This window comes from Plodia interpunctella, chromosome 10 (genome assembly GCF_027563975.2).
Source record: "Plodia interpunctella isolate USDA-ARS_2022_Savannah chromosome 10, ilPloInte3.2, whole genome shotgun sequence".
Lineage (NCBI taxonomy): Eukaryota > Metazoa > Arthropoda > Insecta > Lepidoptera > Pyralidae > Plodia > Plodia interpunctella.
This window is the reverse complement of record NC_071303.1, coordinates 8,726,295-8,750,262: the sequence shown is the minus strand read 5'-3', so window position 1 is coordinate 8,750,262 and position 23,968 is coordinate 8,726,295. Positions and strand designations below refer to the sequence as shown.

The 23,968-nt window shown below is 34.9% G+C and overlaps 1 protein-coding gene and 1 long non-coding RNA gene across 5 annotated transcripts in view; both read right to left on the bottom strand.

Moving 5' to 3' along the window:
• LOC128673276 (netrin-B-like) overlaps nt 1–23,968 on the bottom strand; it is a 145,290-nt gene that overhangs the window by 78,098 nt on the left and 43,224 nt on the right. The gene's annotated exons all lie outside the window — the stretch shown is intronic.
• Nucleotides 1–23,968, bottom strand: part of LOC128673293 (uncharacterized) — a 43,326-nt gene that overhangs the window by 8,607 nt on the left and 10,751 nt on the right. The window contains exon 2 of the long non-coding RNA XR_008405064.2: nt 14,260–14,385. This is a non-coding gene — a long non-coding RNA (uncharacterized LOC128673293). The remainder of the gene's footprint in view (nt 1–14,259; nt 14,386–23,968) is intronic.

Sequence of the window (23,968 nt, the reverse complement as noted above, 5' to 3'; positions counted from 1 at the left end):
TGCGATATTTGAAACATTTTTTATAACCATTCTCCAATATATTCATGGAATTGGCGCGAAAATATATCAACGTCAGACCTTCCTCAAGCTTCTTAAAATTACGCTAATCCCCTTAAAATATTTGCAGAGTATCATAAATTAAGCACTATATGGCTCATCCAAACATTTGCTTAACTAATGCATGTGTCAGCTCCAAATTGCAAGAATCCTTTCTCTGGGGAAAATGGAACGTCATGAACAATCTAGAAACGGAGCGGTGTTTACTCTTTGGGATTAAACTTTGTTATTTGAATAATATGAGTTTGTTCAGTAAAGCTTCGCTTATCATGAGTTGTTCAAAGGATTTTAGTGTTTTAAAGTTGCAAGCGTTTTGTCTGTCAACTGGTTTGTTAGTTAGTATGTTTATCATCATCAACGGCTATTTAAACGATTCCACTGCTGGGGCATGAGCATTCTTTGTGGATGCACCATGCAAGCCCATTATGGATTGGTGGGTTATAAGGATTGCAAGTATAGCCGGGATCAACGGCAAAAGTGCCTTCCGAAGCACGGAGGAGCTCAAGATAATACATTTTTGGTCACCCATCATTGGATGGGTCTGTAATGAGAGATTTAACCGCCATTATTACAGGCCGAGCACGCTAACCACTGCGCCATAGAACATATTAGAATTAGAGTAATGTAAACAAATTAAATATACATAAGATATAAGAAAATATTGTAAGTAGATAAGTATTGTGAAGCGGTGGTGGTGTAATGGTTAAAACGCCCGCCTATGGATCGAAAGTTCCCAGGTTCGAATCCTACTCGTGCCACATAAGTTTGTATACCAATCTGACTCATGTATAATAGTTTTCATCGACCACCACTTGCTTCCGGTGAAGGAAAACATCGTGAGGAAACCTGCACACTAGTCGATTATTAACTTGTGTGTGAAATGGAGAAGTCAATGGTAAACCATTCCATTACTAAGCCAAGAAAGTTGTTATGTGTGTAATGACCACGACCCTCAGCCATGAGGAATACGACTATGAACAAGAAGTATTGTGTACGAAATAAGAAACTTGGCCCAAATTATTTTCTCTGTTATATAGAATAAGAAATAAATTAAAATCAGTAGCAAGTAACTAGACGAGACTTATAAATGATGAAAAGGATACTGAGTAAAAGAAAAGTATGATGCGTGAAAGTGCGAGAGGGATAGAAGCGATAGAATGACAGAGAAGAGTAAAAAAATTACTGCGCCTTCGAACTCCTCACGTTTATAAGTTTAATTTTTATGAGTCGTTGGTATTATTTATAATTGTACGCCGGTTGTAGATGTAAGATGATAGAGAAAGGTTATACTGTAAATGGACGATACTCAACAGCCCAACTACTTGTGTCATCACAATTTCCAAAATCCACCCAATGATCACATTGTACAGTTTTATAAAGCGATGGTTTAACGGCCCTTTGTTCAAAATGGTAACGCTGTATATGTTGGTAACACAAGGAAAATACATAGTCTTTACGAGATCATAACAAGACAGAATAACATCCACTCGTTTTGTTTTTAGGATTGTGTCCCTTAAAAATAAATTAAATATATCCTGGTAAACATTTGATTCAAACATATAACTTGGATTTGTAGTTTTATTAAATAAATAAATATATTAGGACAAATCACATAGATTGAGCTAGCCCCAAAGTAAGTTCGAGACTTGTGTTATGGGATACTAACTCAACGATACTATATTTTATAACAAATACATATATAGATAAACATTCATGACCCGGGCAAATCAGAAAAAGATCATTTTCCATCATGACGCGACCGGGGATCGAACCCGGGACCTCTCGGTTCAGTGGAAAGAACTTTACTACTGCGCCACCGAGGTCAACAGCAGGAAGGATTGAATTATTGCAGGAGATCTAAGTGTAACGCTAAGATATATAACGGCCAATGGAAAAAGAAAGAAAAATTCGCATTTAAAAAAATACTTAGTGTCGTTTTTTCGTTGTAAAGTATCTTGGGGCAAAAATTCCAAAACAATATATTTTTAGAAAGATCGAAGAAACATCGAAGAAATGCGGAATATTTATCGTCACTTTGTTTTTATTTTGCAAAAAAAAAAACTTTTTTCCGTGCTTTCAACACTAGGAACCTCGCCTCGACGAGATGATCATAACATTATTTTTATTATGTTTTCTAAATTAATACAGAGCTAGAGAAATACTTCATATGTTGAAAGAAGGACTAGTTGTGAAGGTAATAAATGGCTTGCAGTGAGAGGAACCATCCGTAATGGTTTGTTAACACGAAAAGTAATTGTAGACAGACACACATGTTTGCCATTATTACAATGTTTGCGATGTTTAACAGGTTCCCGACTCGTAAGCTTGTAAATAATTAGCGATTGGTGTAAATCCAAAACAACTTTAGACTTTGTAAGCTGTACCTAAGGATACTACATTCAAATAGATGTAAGTATGTCTCTGGCGTAGTCATCTGCAACATCCGAGGTCCTGAGTTCGATAACTACCTATGATTAGGGTCTATATGACCTTTTTCAGATTGATCTGGATCTTGGACGTATATGGCTTTTGTTTTAACAAAAATTTCAGAAACTCGATCTGGCTGTGTCTCATGTCAGGGAAAGCACGATATTTCCTAGATATGGGACTTTTTTTTATAAATAAAAACAAATAGAAGTACCTACTAATTTCGAGGCGCCCAATTCCCATAACAACACAGATTAGCATAAACATACTGAGCTGCAATGCTTGCAGCTGAGAGATTTAGCTTAAATTTCAGTTAATTTGAATCCGTTCTAAATAAGCCATCACCACGAGAGAGTGCAGGTGGTAAGCAGTGTTTGCTCGCGAGGCAAACAGCTCTCAAACGGTTACAAAACAAACAGACAACATGAAGCGCCTCAAATGTTGCCATAACGTTTGCAGTTGATTCTCTTTTTGGATTTACAAAGAAATGCTGTGTTTGAGTTTGGCATCATACAGACTTATAATTATACATAATCACATTCTCTGTTTTATATGCTACACTAGTTATTGTTCGCGGCTTCGCCCGCGTGAGGTTATTGCGAAGGAGGAACAGACGCGATTTTCATACAAACTTTCACACTCCATTATAGTGATTTGGGTATTGATTTTTGAAAAAATGTAGCCTATGATTTAATGAAGGTCATGTACCTATACCAAATTTCATGAAAATAGGTCCAGCGGTTTAGCCGTGAAACAGAACCGCCAGATAGACAGACTTTCGCATTTATAATATTAGTATGGAATGCTGTGAATGGGAATCCTACAAATATTTGAAAAATAATTTTAAATTAACTAGTGCATTTGATAGTTGAAAAGTAGACAGTATTTGATATTTATTGACAATGTCGTACAAATATAATAACATAAATGTTCTGTGGTTTATGATAAAAGAATTATTAAGCCACACAAAATGTTAGCTTTCTAATTTCTCAATACAAAATTGTGTTGATGCTATGATAATATATAAAACTTTTTTTTTCTTTTCTTCTTTGTGGCATATATAAAACTTAATCCGGAAGGTAAAGAAAAATAAATAAATAGGTACATAATGAAAATGACATTTATCACATCTAATATAAAATACAATATCGTTTGCAGCAATATCGTCGCTTGATACGTTCTAAATTTTAAAAGATTTGTGAAACATTTATGAATGGCCAGTCATGGTTAGAAAAAAAAAAAAGAAAAAAAGGTCCTTTTAAATGCCAAGACGTCTGCCGTAAATCGTGTTCCATTGAGGAGCGGTGAGTCGAAAATCCTTTTAAAAAAGTTGACGAAATATGTCTACCTGGCTGCATTTAACTTTAGTCTGAGCCTAGGTTTTAAAAATATTCTTTTTGTATAAAAAACAAAAAAACAGAAAATGTTATAGTAATGAGACGGAATTATGAAATATTTATTGTGACTGTGTGCAAAGAAAGTTTAAAAAACATATAGGTAATTCGAAAAAAATGTATGCGATGTTAAAAGAACTATAATGATGATAAATTGAATATATTTGCAGATCCCAAGTCTTTTTTGATTATTACATATCTTTAACATCGTGTTTTTTTTTTTCATACAAATTTTGCAAAAGATGTCAATTTTAAAGAACAATATCATTTTGTATATTAATGCGACCATATTAGAATGAAACTATAAAACTAATTGTTCTCATATTTAAAAATCTAATATGATGCAGGTACTCAATATAAATTCTGGGCCAGTCATAATGGGTCCATTAGTTAATTAAGTGGAGATTTCCTGCGGCCAATGTGGAGGAGCCTCGTAAAACAAATGGTGTTAGTATATACTTGATTAATTTATGGCGTTTTACTCTGAAAGAATATTTTATTGGTTAATTAACAAGTGTTTCTGTTAAAATAACAATCATATCAGATGCCTTTAGATGAATACGATAAAATCCGAAACCGTAATTGTAATAGCACACTACATAAGAAATAAAAAATTGTGTTGTGAAGCCGAGGGCGCTAACCCCGGGATTCGCGTGTAAAAAAAAAACCTTAAAATTTTGAAGATTAAGCTATGATTTTACAAACTGTCACCTGTCTGACGTCAACCCTTCTTGGGAATGCTTATTGTTGTTGAAAATAATAATTAAATCGAGCGGGAATTTCATTATTGTTTTCAAAAATAATTTAATAAGCATAAATGGATTTGTTATACATGTCACACATGACATGTATAACAAATCCATTTAAATTCTATCGTTGTTTATCAGCTGCCTATGCTGTGTGTCCCTTAGTCGCCTCGTACGGCATCCACGGGAGGATATGGAGTGGTCCTATTCTAGGGCGGAACCACACGCAACATTGTCAAAATAACATGTTTGTCATAATCATATTCTACAGCAGTATCGCGCTAAATAACTATGTTAATAAATGAAAAAAAAAAAAGTAACTATTTTATTATCGAGACAACAAAAACAATTGAACAACAATAGGCCCGCAATCAGATCGGAACTAAAAGGTTATCACTAATTTACCTAACCATTAGGTTTAAATAGATTCTCCGTCATTTTATTTAGAATCAGTTTTCCACTTGACGTCGAGGCAAGTGTGAATTTTGTTCTCGTCAAAATCCTATTAGCATTTTACGCAATTATTAAACCTAGTACAGCAATCAACAAACTCAAAATCATTGAAAACTTATCTCTATTCCCTCCACATAGAAGTGGTTGCCGAGTTACTTGACATGCAAACGACTGTACCTATCAAGTAATTATTATTCATAATTTTATCAAACACAAGTATCTTTCCATACTTGTCTCCTTTATTATAAATATATTCGCATTTAGAATAGAAACATGATACTGTTTGCTATTTATTTCTTATAATATTTACATAAAATCGTCTTATATATATCGTCTTTATACTTCTTCTTACACCTTTTGAAACCCCGATGCAAAAAGAGAGGATATAATAAGTTTAACGTGTCTGTCTGTGTTGTTGCTGGCAACACATAGTAGATTTTCATTTTTTTTAAGGTTGTCACTCTGAATTGTTTCGGCTACGAAGTCTGTCGTGTGTACCCCAAATAATATAAAAATAAAATACATTTATACAGAGTTATTAAACAGTAAGATCCTAACATGTGTATATGTCTGTGGCATCGTAGCTCCCAAACAGATGAACCGATTTTCATTCAGAAGATTCTTCTTCTAAACGAAGTTATAGACAAGCTTATTTAAAGAATAAATAAATAAATAATCCAGCTGGTAACATGTTTAAGTCTAGTCTCAATTGTTTAGCTTATATGATTTGAAAGCCCCTTTTACTTCTTAGATCATTACTGTTTTAATAGAAACGGTTTTTAAACACTCGTATTAAAAAAAATTAATATGACAACATAAAAATAAAATAAGCAAGCTTTCTGGAATAATATAAAGACCCAGGTGTTCTAAAGCCCTAAGCTCTGTGTGTTGGACTATGTATAATACCGTACCGTACCGCCTAACCCACACAATACCCCAGATAGGAGTTACAGCACGGCCTAGTAACTCTGCGGGACAGGACAATGGGTTCGATTCCGACTCGGCCATTGTGCGGTTTCTTTGTTAATATTATTGATGTAATTGAGTATGAGGTATGTATATAGGATGTAAATGATAACATATTAAGCTTCACCCGAGGTTATTACATTTGGAAGTACGACCACGTCTTGTGTAGATTGGCAAATCACGTAGGCAACAAATGTCTGGCTGTGTCGCTCCCGCCTGGCCCTGGCAGGAGGTTAAACCCAAGAAGTGCTGGTTTGATGTCGTCACGGATGATATGCGTGACAATGGCCTGACAATTAGATATCTATGCCACAATCGTGCGAAGTGGTGATCAAAAAGTGGAAAAGCGGACACTGGCCTCCGACGCTCAACGGCTGAGGAAGAAGACCGGAAAATCCCTTTTTTTTATCTAGCCTGTAGGTGTTGTGTCCCACTGCTGGGCAAAGACCTCCTCTTATTTTTCCACTCATCTTTCTCCACAGAAAGAACGCTTAGATTTGAGAAATATCATTTTAATATTATAAAGTATATTTTAGTATTTATAATAGTAATATAAAATGTATAGTATATTATAAAATGTAAATATTTGTTTTTTGTATGTTTCGTATTTTACACGAATACCTAGTTTTTACCTGAGTTTCTATTGACTAAAAGTTAAATTACTTCAAAGTTTAACGACATTTAATTTCTATGAACTATTGAGCAAAACAAAAATAGTAATAATTTGAAATCATTGAAACTTTTTATTGTCAAAAGCGGTCAGTAACCTTTCAATCTTCCCCCGAGCTTTTAATAAGCTTCCCCATTTCGCAACACATGTTTGTGTACTTAAAAGCACGCGCCAAGGAACCCTTTGAGAAATCCGAAAATAATTAAAATAGGCCCCGATAATACGGAAAACAAATAGCCTGGCTTATGCAAATTTATACCAAAAGATCGGACTTAGTTTGAATTTTGTTTGCATGGGGCAAGCCGGCGTAAGTTTTTGACATTTTGGGAATGAAATAAAAAGACTTTGATCCTCATGCGGGGCCTCATAGTCCCGAATGTAGCCGGGGACACGCGAGCAAGAGAGTACAAATGTTTAGTTCTTATATTAAACTTATAGCAAAACCTTTTAGTTTTTAGGTTTGAATGCATACGTAATGAAATTATAATTTATGAAGTCCTAATTTAATACCTCTATATGTCTGTTGCAAAAAAGCTATTTACAAAATTGATTCAATGATTCAATAAAACTAACTTTTTTAAAATATTTGTCGAACATATATTTACCATATTACTCGTAGAATCAGCCTGTTATATTAACAGCTTTTATTTATGATGCTGACAGGCTGTGAGATAAATGTGTACCTACACCTGCCGACTCACACACACATACAAAAGTAGTAATTAACGATGTATTGTATGGTGTTATTTACCATCATTTCTTGGTAAACCCGCCCGCCATCTTGGAAGGAATTCAATTGATTACGTATTGTTTTTGGCGGAATTCTTCTCTGAATTTCAAGCGAAGATTTCTACTGAATGGTGTTGTGTAGTTCTACCTATTTAGGTCTGTGAGTGTTAAGTTGGAGAGATTATAAGATGAGGCATTCCTTTAGAAGCTTTAGTTGGTGTAATAAAAAGAAAGGTAATAATATTTTCTTATCGAGTTAGTGCTAAAAGTGGTGACAGATACTGTAACTTTGAAGATAAATATTTTTAGGGTTCCGTGGAAAAATGGCAAATACGAAATCGTTATAGTTTCGCCATGTCCGTCTATCCGTACTCGTATATCACAGTAATTTATTAGTAGACTATGCGTACTAGAACCTACCAAATTTTTATATTTTGTAGGTTTGAATAAAATCGATCTAGTTAGTTTACAAAATGTGGTATAATTTCGATATTTACATATACTATTTAGGAGTCTGTAACAAAGCGTTTCAGAAATTAATTCAAACTAAATTAAACTTCAACCTTTTACATTGGGGCCTATGATTACGCCTATCATTAATATAATTAGCATATATTTAGTTACCACAAACCTATATGGGCACGCATTGCATGCAAAACATGGTTTTTGTTGCACGGAACTCTTTGCAGCAAGTCCGACTTGCTCTTGCCTGGCTTTTTATTGTATTTCTTTTTATATTTACTGGATTTACAGTTAAAAAATAAGTAATAAGTAGCAAAGTCCAGATTTACAAACATAAACAAATAGCGAAAAATAATTAAGGTATAATTAACGTCTTAAGGGTTCTAAACTTAAGGGTGGGTTGCACCATCAACTTTGACATTAACTTAAACGTGCGCAGAAAAGCCACATTTTTTTTATATTGGGAAGCCAGTATTTTCTATAGCACGTCAATCAGTGTGGTCTTATTGTTATCATAAATTCATTTTCATAAAGATAACTGCGGTCAGTAACCACACGTAAAAGCACGCATCTCTATGCATCGGTAATAACGGCGAATACGCACTACATTAGTTGGTTTGATTTGTTGTTGACTGTACAGTTGTAGACGCTTTTGCTTCATAAATGAAACAAATCGTTATTATATTGTTGGTTTGCATGGTGACGTCACAGGATGTGTGTGATTGACGCGAATAGTCGCGAATAATCGTAAACTCGTGTATGTTATGTAGGCTCCACACTGGCGCCGACGCGAATGCATGAACAGTTTGTATGAGTGCTTTTATTTAACGCAATGAAAAACCAGCAATGTATACCGAATCCGCCAAAGTTTGGCGAACTGTTCGCGGATGGTGTGGAGCTGGCATTAGAATAGCACTTTTTATGGCTTCTTGGCTATGGGGAGTCTAGCTGTTAGCCGTTCTCATGAGTATAATATTTTTGGTCCATGTTATTGTCTTACTTGATCCAATGATAATAACAAAAAATAGTACCGTTGAGGAGTTCCCTCGTCGGTAGTCTTTCCTGGGAGAACCGTCATATCATGCTTATAGTAATGCATTGTCATCTAAACTAAACGTGTGTACAAAATTTCAGCTCGATCGATTGAAGATATCTGCTTCAAAATTATATTGCAATATTCCACCCGAACATACTTGTTATTTTCAAGTTAAATAACTTGTAAAAAACCTATTCAATACGAACATTGAACGAAGTCAGATGCTAACAGTATTAACATTATCTTAAGCTATGTTGGAACACCAACATTAAAAAGTTTGTTTTTTTTTTTATATTTAATTTTTTGGTTACGGAAACATTGTCTGTATCGAATTTATCTCTCTTGTTCGTTCTCCCTCTAATAAACGGTCACGTTTCTCCGTAGCTCCTGGATTTTTATTTTTTCCAGCCTAAATCTACTACGTCCGCTATAATTCATACTTTACATTTTTATTCAAGCTAAAACTATTAATTATTATTCATTCGTTTATGTACAGTGAGTCAACAATCTGATTTAACAGCCCATAAAACTTTAGTCATTCAAATAGAGTACCTTTTATAACATAGTTTGTGCACTAGAAGCCCAACTAGTAACAACAGAAAATCGGTGTCTTAGGTGAGCGACAAAAACTGTAAAAGTCTCATTGACACCAACACAAGCTCCGTCTCGTTGACATGCGTTGACGGATCAACGCAGAAGAATGTAGATATTGTATGAAGTTACGTAGGTATGTTAATGTCAGAGTCAAACCCTATTAGAAAACAACAGAGCACGATTGAGCAATGGGAATACGCTCAAGAAAACGCGATGCGATTTGTCTATGTAAAAGTATATATAACTACATACATATATACACATATATATAAACATATATATTAACAAGTACACTTCTACACATTGAAGTTCCGCGCGCTACAATATTAATTATTAAACTGCTGAACAGATTTTCAGACTTCATTATTGCAGTAATTTCAGATAAATTATAGCTTTTTTATTGAATATATCACGTACTACAAAACAAATGCAAAGTTTGCCTGTTTGTCACGCTTTCTAAACTGCTGAACAGATTTTTAAAGTTTTTTTTTAACTAAAAGCATGTTCAAATTATATTAAATTGTACAATGGCTTTACGTTTCACATTAGTATACATAAATAGATATGATGCCCGATATTGTCGCTGTAATGACACGCACGCCCAGCGACACATCAAGTCTTGCAGCATTCGGTCACTCACGTAGGACGCCGGGTAAGTGGTCAATCGATAGCCGATTAAAGTCTGCAATCGATACAATGCATATTGCAAGTGCAGTGCAACAACCCGAGCTTTTGAGCTTCTTCTTAATTTTCCATTTCCACTTGTGTTTTCCACCCATAATTCGTGGAAAATTTCTATAACTCGTGTTTGTACTCGTATAGTCGCAATTTAAGTGAGTCAAACGTGTTTTATTATGTTTTTCTTAGTAATTTACACTGCATTTTTTATTTTTCTATTAAAATTAAATACGCTAATATAATATTATAGCGATCAAGCTAAAGGCACACGAGAGATTTTAGATTGTGGTTTTTTAAAGTTCATAATATAAAAATCCATAGATACACATATTATCAATATAAAACTTTACTCAACCCAGGTTCTCGGTTACATTCCCAGCTGTGAAGCCACAAAGCCTCAGAGAACTATTAAATTTCGAAGATTTGCCTATATAATTTTACAAACAGCCGCCGGCCCTTCAACCTTTTTGGGAATTCTAATGCCTTGCAGTTGTTAAGGCTGTGTCCCTTAGTTGCTTTGTACGACACCGACAGGAGGATATAGAGTGATCCTATTCCAAGGCGGGACCACACGCCTCAGTCAGAATAGCAAGTCACCAGTAACAAAATATTTTCGACCCTTTTCTTATCGCACGCAGAATCGAAAACCAAAATTCCCAAAAGTGTGATAATTACGAATTCTGTGAAGAATATATTAAGATAAGAAGATGAATGGCCTCGTGACGGATCGTGGGTGCTCGCCGGGCATCGGGTGATAATATCGGTTTCATAATGTTATTATATCGGCCGTTGAGCATAGCTGCTTATAAATTTAGTGATGATTATCATTAAATCAAAATATTCTGAAGAAAAAAAAATTAAACAGTAAGAACTACATACTAGATATTGTATTACGTACTGTAGCGCGAATCGCACCAAAATAATTTGTTAATCTGTATCTATCATATAAAATGTTATTATAGCATGGACAAAATGTCCGGCCATGCATTTTCCTAGATCTGGCAGTAGGGCAAATCCAAAAAGAGCTAGCTTGATATAGTTAAGAAGAATGTGTGTGACAATGGTCTAAAAACTAAATGTGCCAAACAACGTGCAAAGCCAAGATGAAAAAGCCGACCTAGCCTGGGCTAGGGGATAATACTATTAATAAATAGATAATACATAGGGGATAATTATTATTAAGAGGGGTCTATAAGACTAATAGATTTTTTAGGATTGTTGGCTATCTGTCTGTATGTTTGTTCGAGAATCACGCAAAGTCTACTGGATAGAATTCGATGCGATTTTTACGGTTGTATAGCGGATGGCCTAACTTAAAATCTGGTGTAGGTTTTGTTGTTGTTGTTGCTGCGAACCCGAGATGTTGATAATATGAGCGGTCGCACAAAATAAACGCGAGCGAAGCCGCGGCCAAAAGCTAGTAGACAAATAAAATAATGAAGTCTACACGACAAAATATTCACAACTATATAGATAATCAACGCATATGTTACAGATTTACATGAAAAGTAGAAAACATCAATAAATAACCGAAAATATTTCTAACACCTTATATCTATTACCATAATTCCCAAATCTAATTATTTATAGCCCATTGTCTGGTATCCACCCACGTCGATAACTTATATTACCACAACTATATAAATGTCATTATAATATTACAACAATCGATACATCTTTGGAGAAAGTGTATATAAACCGTAGATAATATTACATTGGAATTATTTTTCTTTACATGTTGCCATTAACAAAGCTATATAAGCATAATAAATTAATCAATCGCGCTAATAATTTTAGTTGGATCGCAATTAAACCTCGATTGTTCTGTTACAAAACTGAACCGTAAACCAACGTTGTCGTTGTAGAATGATTCGAAAAGAAACTTGTAACTGAAACGATACAAATATACCAGTTCTCAGGGCGTTTTGACCAATGCGCTCGCGCGTCATTACGATCCGTCAATTTGGAATCTTGAGGAAGGAATCATTTCCAAAATCAATCATTAATAAAATTTACTTTACCACAGTACAGATTAATAATATTAAAGTCCTGAACGTAAGAAGTTCAATTGCAATGCAGTTGAAGTTATTAGCACAATTGTGCTTTGTGGAGTATTCTAGTTTGTCATCAAAATCTAATGTGAAAATTTAAGCTGAAATTCAAAGAATCAACCTGTATTTACGTCACAGATTTATTAAATTTTCTCTTCAATATAGAATTAAACTATGTTATCCCCCGTCTATAATACCCATGTAGTCAATATAGAATTACACTATGTTATCCCCCGTCGACGCCAACTGCTCCGAATAATGTTTTCCTCATCACGTCAGATGGATGTCCGTCTGTCAGTGCGTTACTAACGACGTAATAATCACGTAACTGATAGGCCTATCCCGTGCTCGGCCATCACTCGGTGATTTGTTATATCTGGCGTTGAATGACACGAGTAGTATCGTAGTAGAGTGATCGTAGACATATAAAGATATTGTACTCTCTGATATTAATATGTTTCTTCTATTTGTAATTGAATTATTAATAAATTATAATGTATGGTTAGCGTTTCTTCATAGGGAGAGGCTGGTGTAATGAGATATAGGTCCTGCTTCGATCAAGCACCACACATTTGAAATTATCTGTACCTTATACCTACTCGTATGTATGTAATGTATGTGTAAGATTGACGAATAATATAACTTTGTAATTAATTGTATTTGATTCAGATATAAGTTGAAGGGGCTATTAGAATCAGATTCCTCTCTCTCGTTCTGTCTCAAAACAGTTGTAAAGTACAGGAGTTTATAGTGGACATTTCTGCTTTATTGCTCAATTGATCTAATCTAGATACTTTGGTATGATAATATATACACATAGTTTTCTATTTAATGAGACAACTGGGTATAATTAAACACTGGATGAATATAATTTATCTACTACCCCGGCGTTATATCAAATATTACCAACACTTTTCGTAAGTTCGAAAACCAAAGTCTACTTTGAATATGATTTATATTATTAAAAATCGGTGTACACAAACTCGATATCAGTTGTTGTAACCAGAAATCAGTCGTCGACTAAAAATATTTAGGTTATAGATGGATATCAATACTTTTAATTATCAAATTATAAGAAGGATGTGACAACTAAGAAATTGAGAAAAAAAGTAGAAAAGCGGATTTTGGGGAAAATATTTGTGTATTTATAAAAAACAATGTAAACCCTTCTGCTATACATAAAATGATAAACTGTTTAAATGAGTTTCTTTCGGCGTTTCTTCTCAGCAGTGGTCGTACGGAAATGCCTATAGTTTGTAGTTTTTGAGAAATACTATATTTTTAAATTGAAAGTTGAAAATACATTTAAAGGCCAAAATTCTCATTATATGCTTTTACTTTGGGCTCCGACGCTGCAGTATACATCTATCTGCATTCTCGACATTTGTAAAGCTGGTCTATTTCCAATGCTCGATTAATTTGTCACATCGTCGCCTTTTATTTAACACGAAGTAATCTTAGCTCGGAGAGAGATTTATTGTGCTGTGTGTACAGACAGTAATAATAATTTTGGAGCCAAGGAATGTCAAAAACTTAAGACTACGTTTTGTTGTTTGGTTTCGAAATACTGCGGTATTCACGGGATGTTTTGATTGGTGAAAATGGGAATATAATTAATATTTACTTTTTTTGGTTATTTTATACCGAGTGTTACAAAATACCTATATTATTATACATACATTCATAGTGGTAAGACTATTTTGGGTACATATCAAGTTAATATTAATACTTGTCAAAAAAATGCTCGGAAGGTTTTCTGATTCGCTATAATGGATGCGACCGACGAATATTTTTAATAAGTTTTATTAACGCCGTATAAAGGTTCTACGCAAGGTACCTTTCCACTTCATATTTATATAGGTATTTTGTCACGCCCTGTATATAGGTACATTATATTTATACATTACTTCTCGTATAATTAACATAGTACTGATGAGCTCTACGTCAGGGACTTCTTGTGCCAGAGATAACTAGGTTAAAACAAAAAGTAACTTACTAATATATGTAGGTACTTTAAGATGTAAGCATCGGTCTTAAACTTGATGATGATAATGAAGCAGTAGGCCCTCAGATCACACACATATACGATGTGCAGGGCAGCTTTAGGGCACTTTATAAATACCTGTAACAAAAGAACAAATCATTAGTATCTATATACGTTTTAAAGATCAAAATTCAACACTTCTGGTTTATCGAAAAAAGCTCACAGTTTTGATTATAAAAGGTTGAGTCCAATACACCTCTCGGCTCTAAAAACTCTTTAACCATTTTTCTCATCTCAATTTCTGAAAATAATTTCGTCAATAACGCAACGTTATGTCCATCCATCAATATACAAAGTGGGCCGATCGATAATTATGTCTAACTGATTATACGGTAACACCTACCATTGGTTAGGCAGGCGATACTCGTAATATCGTTAGGAGGTAGGTGTGAACGCCTCTAGGCAGAGGCACTAAGTTGTAAGCTGCGAGCGAGAATTTACTAATTTTAGAGTACCGGTATTCTAAAAGAAATTATATGCATTCATGTATTTTTTTCTGTCATCATCATCATATCGAATGTGTAATAACACGCTAGCAATAGCTAGCACTTGTGTCATATTTTATTCAAGTCGCCTAAAGGCATCTGACGTGACTTTTACGACTACTTACCGCCATCTAGTGGCAGGTAGTCGCACACACACTAATGAACTAAACTGTCCATCAGTGTGCTGGTTTCCTCACCTTCACCATTGTTTACCTTCACCGGAAGCATGTGGTGGTCTATGAAAACTACTATATATGAGTCAGATTGGTATACAAACTCTTATGGCACGAGTAGGATACGTACCCAGTAGTTTTGTAGCTTGTGAGAAATAACTATTTAATATAAAAATTGACGTGAAAAGGTAGGCACCTTTTGTGAAGGTCTAATTTCTGAATACGTTAAAGGCGCCTGTATAGTCTGAATAAATGATTTGAATTTGAACCTGCGACCTTTTGATACACAGGCTTAACAGTATTAACCATTACATCATTACCGCTTCATTTTTTTCTATATTAATGAATGTATCAATTTTATAATTTGTTTTCGCGGTTTCTTCTTCAGCTGTTAAGCGTCAGCCCAATATCAATTTTCTTACATTTCCTTCTCCACTTCACACAAACGTTGTGTTTATAGACCATTAATATGATGTGAAATAAATCTGCTATAGTTTTATTTATGAGAAGACCTTGCCTGGGGCTTCGCTCCCGTGGGAATTTTGAGATAAAATAAATCAATAAATTAAATATAGCAATCTTGGTGAATGTACCTTACATCGGTTCGGTAGTTTCGGAGATTCAAACATACAAACTCACAAACGCTTACCTCTTTATAATAATAGTATATATTAAATAAATGTTCATGATTCAGAGCTAAAAGACTAGGAGAACGAATTAGCCAAGATACGAACGAGTAATTTTGTTGTGTGCAAGACTGATTGAGCTCCTATACTATGCGCCACGAGTTGCATAATCTATCAGGTCAAGTCACGAAGATACCAGAGCCTCAGTCGAAGCCGACGATCGTATACGCTCAAATTAAACGAATTATATTGAAAATGCATGAGTCTGTGTTGTGACGGTCCTTCCCCGACTTTATCCGGATTAGTTTTATTCTGATCATGACAAAAACAATGAAAACCAAAGACGGGATAAGATATTTAAATGCGATAGGAGATTTACATAACATACAATTTGCAGGCTCATCTCCAAACTTTGTAAGTCTTCTTGTATACACTATTTTTCTTGTAATTAAAGAGACGAATATATCACTAAGTTTATAGTTTTCTCTATCTATCTCTCTTAAAAAGAGTGTTCCCGTATTTACCATGATGTTTATTTTTCAATTCAGTTTTAATCGAATGTAAGGACGTTTATGAAATAACATAATATTCTCTCTCTCATTTAGAGTGTTTTTGTGTTTCTTCCACAGCCGTTGAGTCTCAAGTCGGCGGCGGCGTCGCGAGCCGCCGTATTCTCGTAATAATCTATCTAATCTGAAGTAAATAAACCAACAAATCAATTAAAATCAAACGGTAGCGCCGGTGAATAGAATAGTTTCATAGCATTATATCTTATCTTGGTAATAGATGAACAATGATATCCACTTAGGATCTCGTTTGGCCGTTTGATGACGCCGATAACACGTGAGCCGTGATTGGTGATGTTGTACAGTCAAGTGCACATCAAGCTATCCAAAATAATAGCAAATTCGTCCCTAAAACTGCCGCATAAAGATCATCGGTTACTTGACGTAACTGTGATAATGTGTTTCTATCAAATATTTTGTATGGTCCTACTCCTTACTAAGCAATGATTTTGCATTATATTGACCAAGTTGATTTAATGCGTATTTTGTTTATTGATGCAGGCAACAAACTACAAGTGCTGGTTACAGGTGTAAATATAAACCCTTGAGAAGCTCAATGGCGCAGTGGCGCGCTCGGCCTGTGATAGTGGCGGTTAAGACATTTTCAATGGTCGGTCATTGGATGGGTGACCAAAATTATCTTGAACTCCTCCGTGCTACGGACGGCACGTAATGCCATTGGTCCCGGTTGTATTTGCAGTCGTTAAAACCCGCCAATCCGCAATCTCCTTATCCAGCCTTAACGAAGGCCAGTGCCTCAGGCAGTGGGGACGTTTAACTGGTAGTTGATGATAATGGTGATATCGATGATGAAGTATATATCGGGTTACTAGTAAAACGCCGACAACCTTTCATTACTGACAAATTTCGCACCATAAAAAATGACGTTGCTTTTAACCTGCACGCCGCTGTCGTTTAGACAAAATGCGTGTAAAAAAAACTATGCGATTTGCTACGCACGTTAAAGTGGACGGTGCAACCCACCCTTATTGCATAAACAAAAGAAAAATATTTAAAGCAATGAGAACATTAAAACATTCCTGACTACTATAACTGGTTGACTGGCTCAAGAAATACAATCCTATTAGTTCCCTTTTGTTTCCAATATCATAAATCGTCAGGCACCTTTCTTTTTTAAATCGAAGTACAGTCGACCCGTAAAGCAACCCTACATGGACCTTTATGCGATGGTAATAGTTGCTAATTTTGTATTGAATTTATATAGGCTGTGGATTATACTAGAAGTCTTTTGTGTTATGCAGTTCGTTAGAGCAGTAATATGAATGTTTTATAAAGCGAACTGGGTCATGAAAACATTCCAATAGAAGTTGTGAGTAGTAATTGTTTTCGGACAAAATTTTATTTAGTTTTCACTTTTACTGTTTTAACTTTATTTTGACTTCTTCCATTTAGCTTTATCGTCTTGATTAGACCAGAACTATAAGGAACCTTTTGAGAAAAAAAGAATGGTTCAATCACAATCAACCCAGGAGAAAGACTTTGGTAATATTAAAATTTTATTAACTACGTCAAAAAAAAAACAATTATAAATTTTGTTTTCGATAGACCTAAACCTAGTTAGGAAAAAAGTGTATATTACAGCCTCAAAGTTTATTCAAATCAACCAGCACCGACAGCATCTAGCAGTAACTCAACAGTTCCGACAATGAGCATGGCTTGTCACAGCATTCCGAAGCCACTCCCCCCTGTCTCTTCCCCCGACCCCCCTCTAATGCTCTGGCCTTACTCAACCATGGCCAGTAGTCCACCTCATAGTCTGGTATGCTGTTGGATCGCTTCCCCATGTCTTCGTCAGGACACAGCATTGCTAGGGCATTCGCCAGTCTTCGTCCACAGTAAATCTGCTGAGTTGATTTGCTTGATACAATTGATGTCATTGCTACTAAAGTCAACACGATGATAACCTGGAGTTTCATGGCTTAGATGTGGATTGTTGAGGGCGAATTCTTGCAATTTCAAGGGTTTGGATGTCGGAACGGCGGCAGGCTGTTGAAGATGTGGTAGTTGTAACAGGTTGGCTGTGAATGTGTTTAAAGACTGGAGGATTCCCGTTTTATATAGGTTTTAATTTATACATGTTTAATAGGCCGTAATGTGTGTAGGTTTTGGAATTACCATGTGTCGGTTCAGGTGTTTGTTAAATGCTCTTGGATCAGTGAACATAGGTACAGGAGTCTCCTTAGGAGGACATTATTATCTGACTATCAACCATTGGGTCATATACGCTATGTGGATGAAAAAAAATATTATAATATTACTTACATAAATGAATACAAAATTTGACAGTTCGCTAAACAAAAAATTATTTTATATAATGTTTAGTGGTCTAATCACAGGGACTAATAGTGGAGGGCAAAATTAAAAAAAAGTGTTCTCTTGTCTCTACTTTCGCTTATGTAGATGACTTTTTATCTTTTTCATAATGTTGTTATTATTTATTTAGTATAGACTATAGTAGATTTTTGTATTTTAATATGTAATTAAACACACACAAACGTCTAAAACAGTAGAATTGTATAACTAGTTGTCACGTCAGCCATATTATAGCCTAGCTCATAATCAGACACTGATTTACAAGTTTAAATTTTTCATTTCACAGGCAGTAAAACATCAAAACGACACAGAATTAACACATGTTTAGAGATTCCCTTTAAATTGTTATTCCCGTTTCCATTTTATGGGCGCAGATAACACGGCGCTGCAAGGCGCGCCGCGGGACATAACTAGTCGAGTTTATGATGTTGTAAATACCGCGGCTTGTTACAGCGCTGTCGATCAGTGGGATTGATTGCCCACGCGTGGAGCTGGACTGTGGGATTGGGTGCACTTTTCAGGCGTTTAATAAATTTAGAAGTATATTGGTTCGTTGCATGTGTAAGATTGTAAATGCTGTCGTTTTGATATGAGATTGAAATATGAATATTGTTGAAAATTTGTAATTTTATCATACCACCAGTATAGCAGTGATATCCTGTTATTCTTAAAGCATACTTTAAGTTAAAGTAAGTTTTATCACTGTCGCACTTTACAAATATGGTATTGAAAAACGAGACCGAACATAATTACTTCAGCTCAAAGTATGCTTTAGCTTTTTTATGGGATAGATTTCACAAAGAATATAATACACATAGATATCTTGCGACTGTTTAGTTTCTCCTGGGTTTATTTGTTGTCATGCTTTATGGGAAGTAATCTCTTGCTGATGACGTCATAACATTGTATGTATTACCTACATTCATAATAGTTTTGACAAGGATGTCAAATCACAAAGGATAGAAATAATATTTTCGATGATATTTATATCCTCCAACTATATTCGAAAATGTTATTTTTTTATAGTTAATGATGTGATTCTATCACTGGTAATTCTATTATGGTATTCATCGAAGAGGAAATGTTTAGTGATAAAAGAATACCTGTAGTTTAAAGTTAGCTACATTAGAGTGTAAAATGATACATTATTTTCATATCTATACGACGACCTCCGTGGTCATCATGCCCGACTGCAACACTGGAGGTCCCGGGTTCGATCCCCGGTCAAGCAACATGGGAAATGATCTTTTTCAGATTGACCTGGGTCTTGGATATTTATCTATATGTGTATATGTTATAGAATATAGTATCGTTGACTTAGTAACCCTTATCACAAGTCTCGAATTTACTTTGGGGCTAACTCAATCTGTGTCATTTGTATATATAGATATATATGTTATATATATCTGTGCATCTTAATCCTAACTTACAATTCCTAACTAATATTATAAATGTTTATTTATTTGTCACTATTTACTCGTATCTACTTAACCGATCGTCTTGAAATTTTGCATTGTAACGCGGACCTTTCGAATAATATCCTCTACGCTCGTCGCTAGGCGGACGGCTTGTTGATGGACAGAAAAAACCTGGTGCTTAGATGAGATCAAAAAAATAGGGAATCTCGTAATTAACAACACAATTAAAGTGACATTTAATTATCGTGTTTAATTATTTAAACACCTACACACATTGTATTTTTTCACCCAGTCGAATAGCTAATTGTCAGAATAGGACATAAAGACTGGAAATAATTTTATCTGATATATATATATTATAAATTTCTTGTTCATATATGGACATGTTATGTGTAAACTCGTAAAACAAACGCTGTTGTTATGGTGTCAGCTTTCTAATCTGTGAGGTGGCAGGTGTTTTACAAGTTACAATATATTTTTGATTTTAGACAACGTAACTTTTGAAATATCAAAAATAAATATGACGATGGGGTATACATAAATTACAAAAAGAAATACTTAGCATATAAATATATTCAAAGAAAATTTTGCATACAATGTTCCCAATATTTTATTACACAGTTATAAGCATTATTTAAACTTAAGTAAATAAATTAATAGTTTACGCTTCACAGTAGGCCAGTAGTTCAGATATAGTGCAAGGCTTCTCGCAACATTCAGAGGCAATGCCAGTAATCAACCGCTTCCTTCTAAAACCTTCCATTGCCTTCATTTTAGGCAACCACGGGAATTCACTTCCATATTGAGAACCTTCTAGAAGTTCAGTCGCTCTTTTTTTCTGAGGACACAGGTTTTGTAAAGCATTAGGAATATTTCGTCCACAAATGAAAACTGCAGGGGAATTCCCATCCCCTAATGTCATCATCATCACTAAAGTGAAAAATAAAAGTTGAAGTTTCAAAATCATGTTTACCAAAACCTGGTGCAACCGAGAACAGAGATTTATGAATGAGCTGAAAGTGATTTTGATCTAGAATTTATAGCAACGTGTACAAGTCAATTTGTTATAGCCATGCATAAATTATAGTGCAAAGTGAGGGTCGGCATGTCTCTGGATGTGACCTTTTTAGGACTAAATTATGCTTTGTGATAACAAAACAACGTTATTTATAGTTGTTTTTGAACAGCATCAATGAACCACATAGTGACGTATTCACGCAAGTGTGACGACGTGTCTAGACGAAATTATAATTAGGGTAAATTGCACCGTTGAAATTGACGTTGAATTTAACACGCGCGCCGCTGACGTGTGGACAAAATGGCGTACTTTACGTTTTTCAGCACACGTTAAACTTAACGTCAAAATTGACGGTGCAACCGTCCCTTGGATAATAACAAACATTACTTTTACCCCACAGACATCTAGAAATTAGACGTTATACCGTTTTTGGTATCAGAAAAATTATATCATCCACCTCTTCGATTTTCTGCTGCGACGAGAACAGCCCAAAAGAGGCGTTTCAACATTAGTTTTTTTAGGATTCAACCACAATTTTTAAACCCTTATCACATGATGATTTGTGATTTCGGATTGGTAAAATCTACTAAAAGTTATTGGCGATTTTCAAGAGGTTTTATTGCCATAGCTCAAAAAATACAATTATGAATAGGTTCATTACGCTTAGTTTCCTCAAAAAATAATGAAGGATCTATTTGGATCTTTATCTGTGATCCACCTAGACGCGTCTGCAAAGGTAGGTTTTATTCCACCCTTAACATCCCCAGGCTATTTCCAACCCTCATTAGTATAATTAAAGTCATGTATTCATCAAATCCTTTTTTCTGTTTACACGCGACATAGAGCGTTGAGTTTTACGTCGTCGTTATATCTCTTTAGTTGGTTGTTTCATCAATGAAATCGTACAAGCTTTATGTTAGTTACTACCACAATTCATAGAAGAACCCGTAAGAATAGAAAGTTCTGGAATTAGTAACAAAAAATTAACAATAATTGTGGTTTAAATTTATTAAATTGAAGTCATGGATTGTCAAAAGCTGATCTGGATTCTAAGGGTGGGTTGCACCGTCAACTATGACCTTAACAATAACGTGCATTAACTAAAATGCAAAGTACGCCATTTTGTCTAAACGTCAGCGGCACAAAGTGCAAATCACCCTATAATAAACATATTAGTAACTTCTTACTAATTGTTTTTCAGTTTTTCCCTAAGGTTGGTTGGCTGGTAGAGAATGCTTCTTTATATCATAATGATAAATAAAGTGTGAAAAAATAAACATCTTCTACAAACTAAATATATGCTAAAATCGTTACTTAAAGTCAAGCAAACTCTAACAAAATTACCCAATGAATACACGCCTTAACACCAAACTTAACATCAATGAATATTAATGTCTCATCCATCTATAAAACCGCGTTCCACCCCTTCTAAAGAACCACTCAAGCTGTCCTGTTAACGAGATCAAGATCACAATCACCCAGGATGAAAGTCCAAATTATTGTCTTCTTCGCTATAATCGGACTGGCGTCTTTTACATCAGGCGAGAAACAAAGGTACTGCGGTCGGAGACTGGCCGCCACTTTAGAATATTTATGCAAAACTCAAGTGGAGAAAAAGTCAGGACATTTTATTTCTCCGCCAGATTATGATGACTTTTATTGGCCGAGGATTAGTGTAGAAACTGCCAGAGCTCTTGGCAGGAGTAAGAGAGGCGTCGCAACCGAGTGCTGTGAGAATCCCTGTAGCATTGATGTTCTACTTTCATATTGTTAGATCCGAATTGTGATTTTTGTATTTCATGTATTTGTAACTAAAATTAGGACAGCCGTTTATGCGATTTTATTGTGAGAAATTACATTTATTGTAATTATAATGTTTATATAAGCTGATCTTGTTTTCTTTTCATGATCATCTTTGTGACTGTAAGCGTTAGTTGGAGATAATTTTAAGATAGGTAATTTGATTAAATTTTAGCCAAGCCTAAATCAAATCATTAATATATAATAAAAATGAAAGTGTGTTTTTTCGTTTGTCCTTTCATGTTAAATCAAAGATCAAAGATTTTGGTGTGGAGATAATTGAGAGCTGGAAAACGTAAGCTATTTTTTCCGCGAGCAAGACCGCGGTCAATAGCTAGTTATAAATAAGTGCAGTAAAGCATATTTGAAACATTGCATTCGATATGTAAATAGACGGGATATTACACAAATGTATAAAACCCTATCAGACAAGTTGCCACTTGTCGTAATAGAGCCTTCAAATAAATTAGTGGACCCCTGGGGTCTCATCTCTGGCGCAATTTATAGATGGCAGCGGGGAATTTATGACTGGAGGCTTTAGCATGAAATAGTGAGTGATACCAATCCTGCGTGGCTTCGCAACGTGTGGGTGTACCTGTAATCTGATGTCATGACACCTTACATACTCTTCAAGCCCAGTACGAGCGGTTAGAATAATCACATCATGTCGATATACCTCCAAGTGGAGGACAACAAAATTTACTTGGAAATACAATTTCTGTATTATGTGGGCTGAAATTATCACAGATAGCATTTTTGTACAGGCAGCGATATACTTTGGACATACCCATATATATTTTATAATAATTGATAAAATATTTCCAAACAGGCCTCCGCAATCACACTGATTGCTTCAACTAGATTGCAATTTGATCTCAATCGTTTTTCAATTGATTTTACAGTTTTGGTATCGCAAAAATACTTGGATATTTTTTCTTTCTTGGATCTAAACTGATAAATAAGTCAACGTAGCCGTTTTCAAAGCAACAACACCGTTAATACCGTGTTTGCACACCGGTTTGAACCTTTTGTTTCAAATTTAATTTATAACAAAATGAGACGTTTGTGTGACATAAAAAATGTGAGCCCTGAAAAATGTAAACACTTGGTTAGAGCACTACTAATGACCTGGGACGTGAAGTGAGCTTTATACTTTGTCTATCCCTATCTTCTCATTTAATTTTTGTAGTACATAAATATGTATAGTTTAATAGATTATGTGTAATAAACCTTATTGTCAT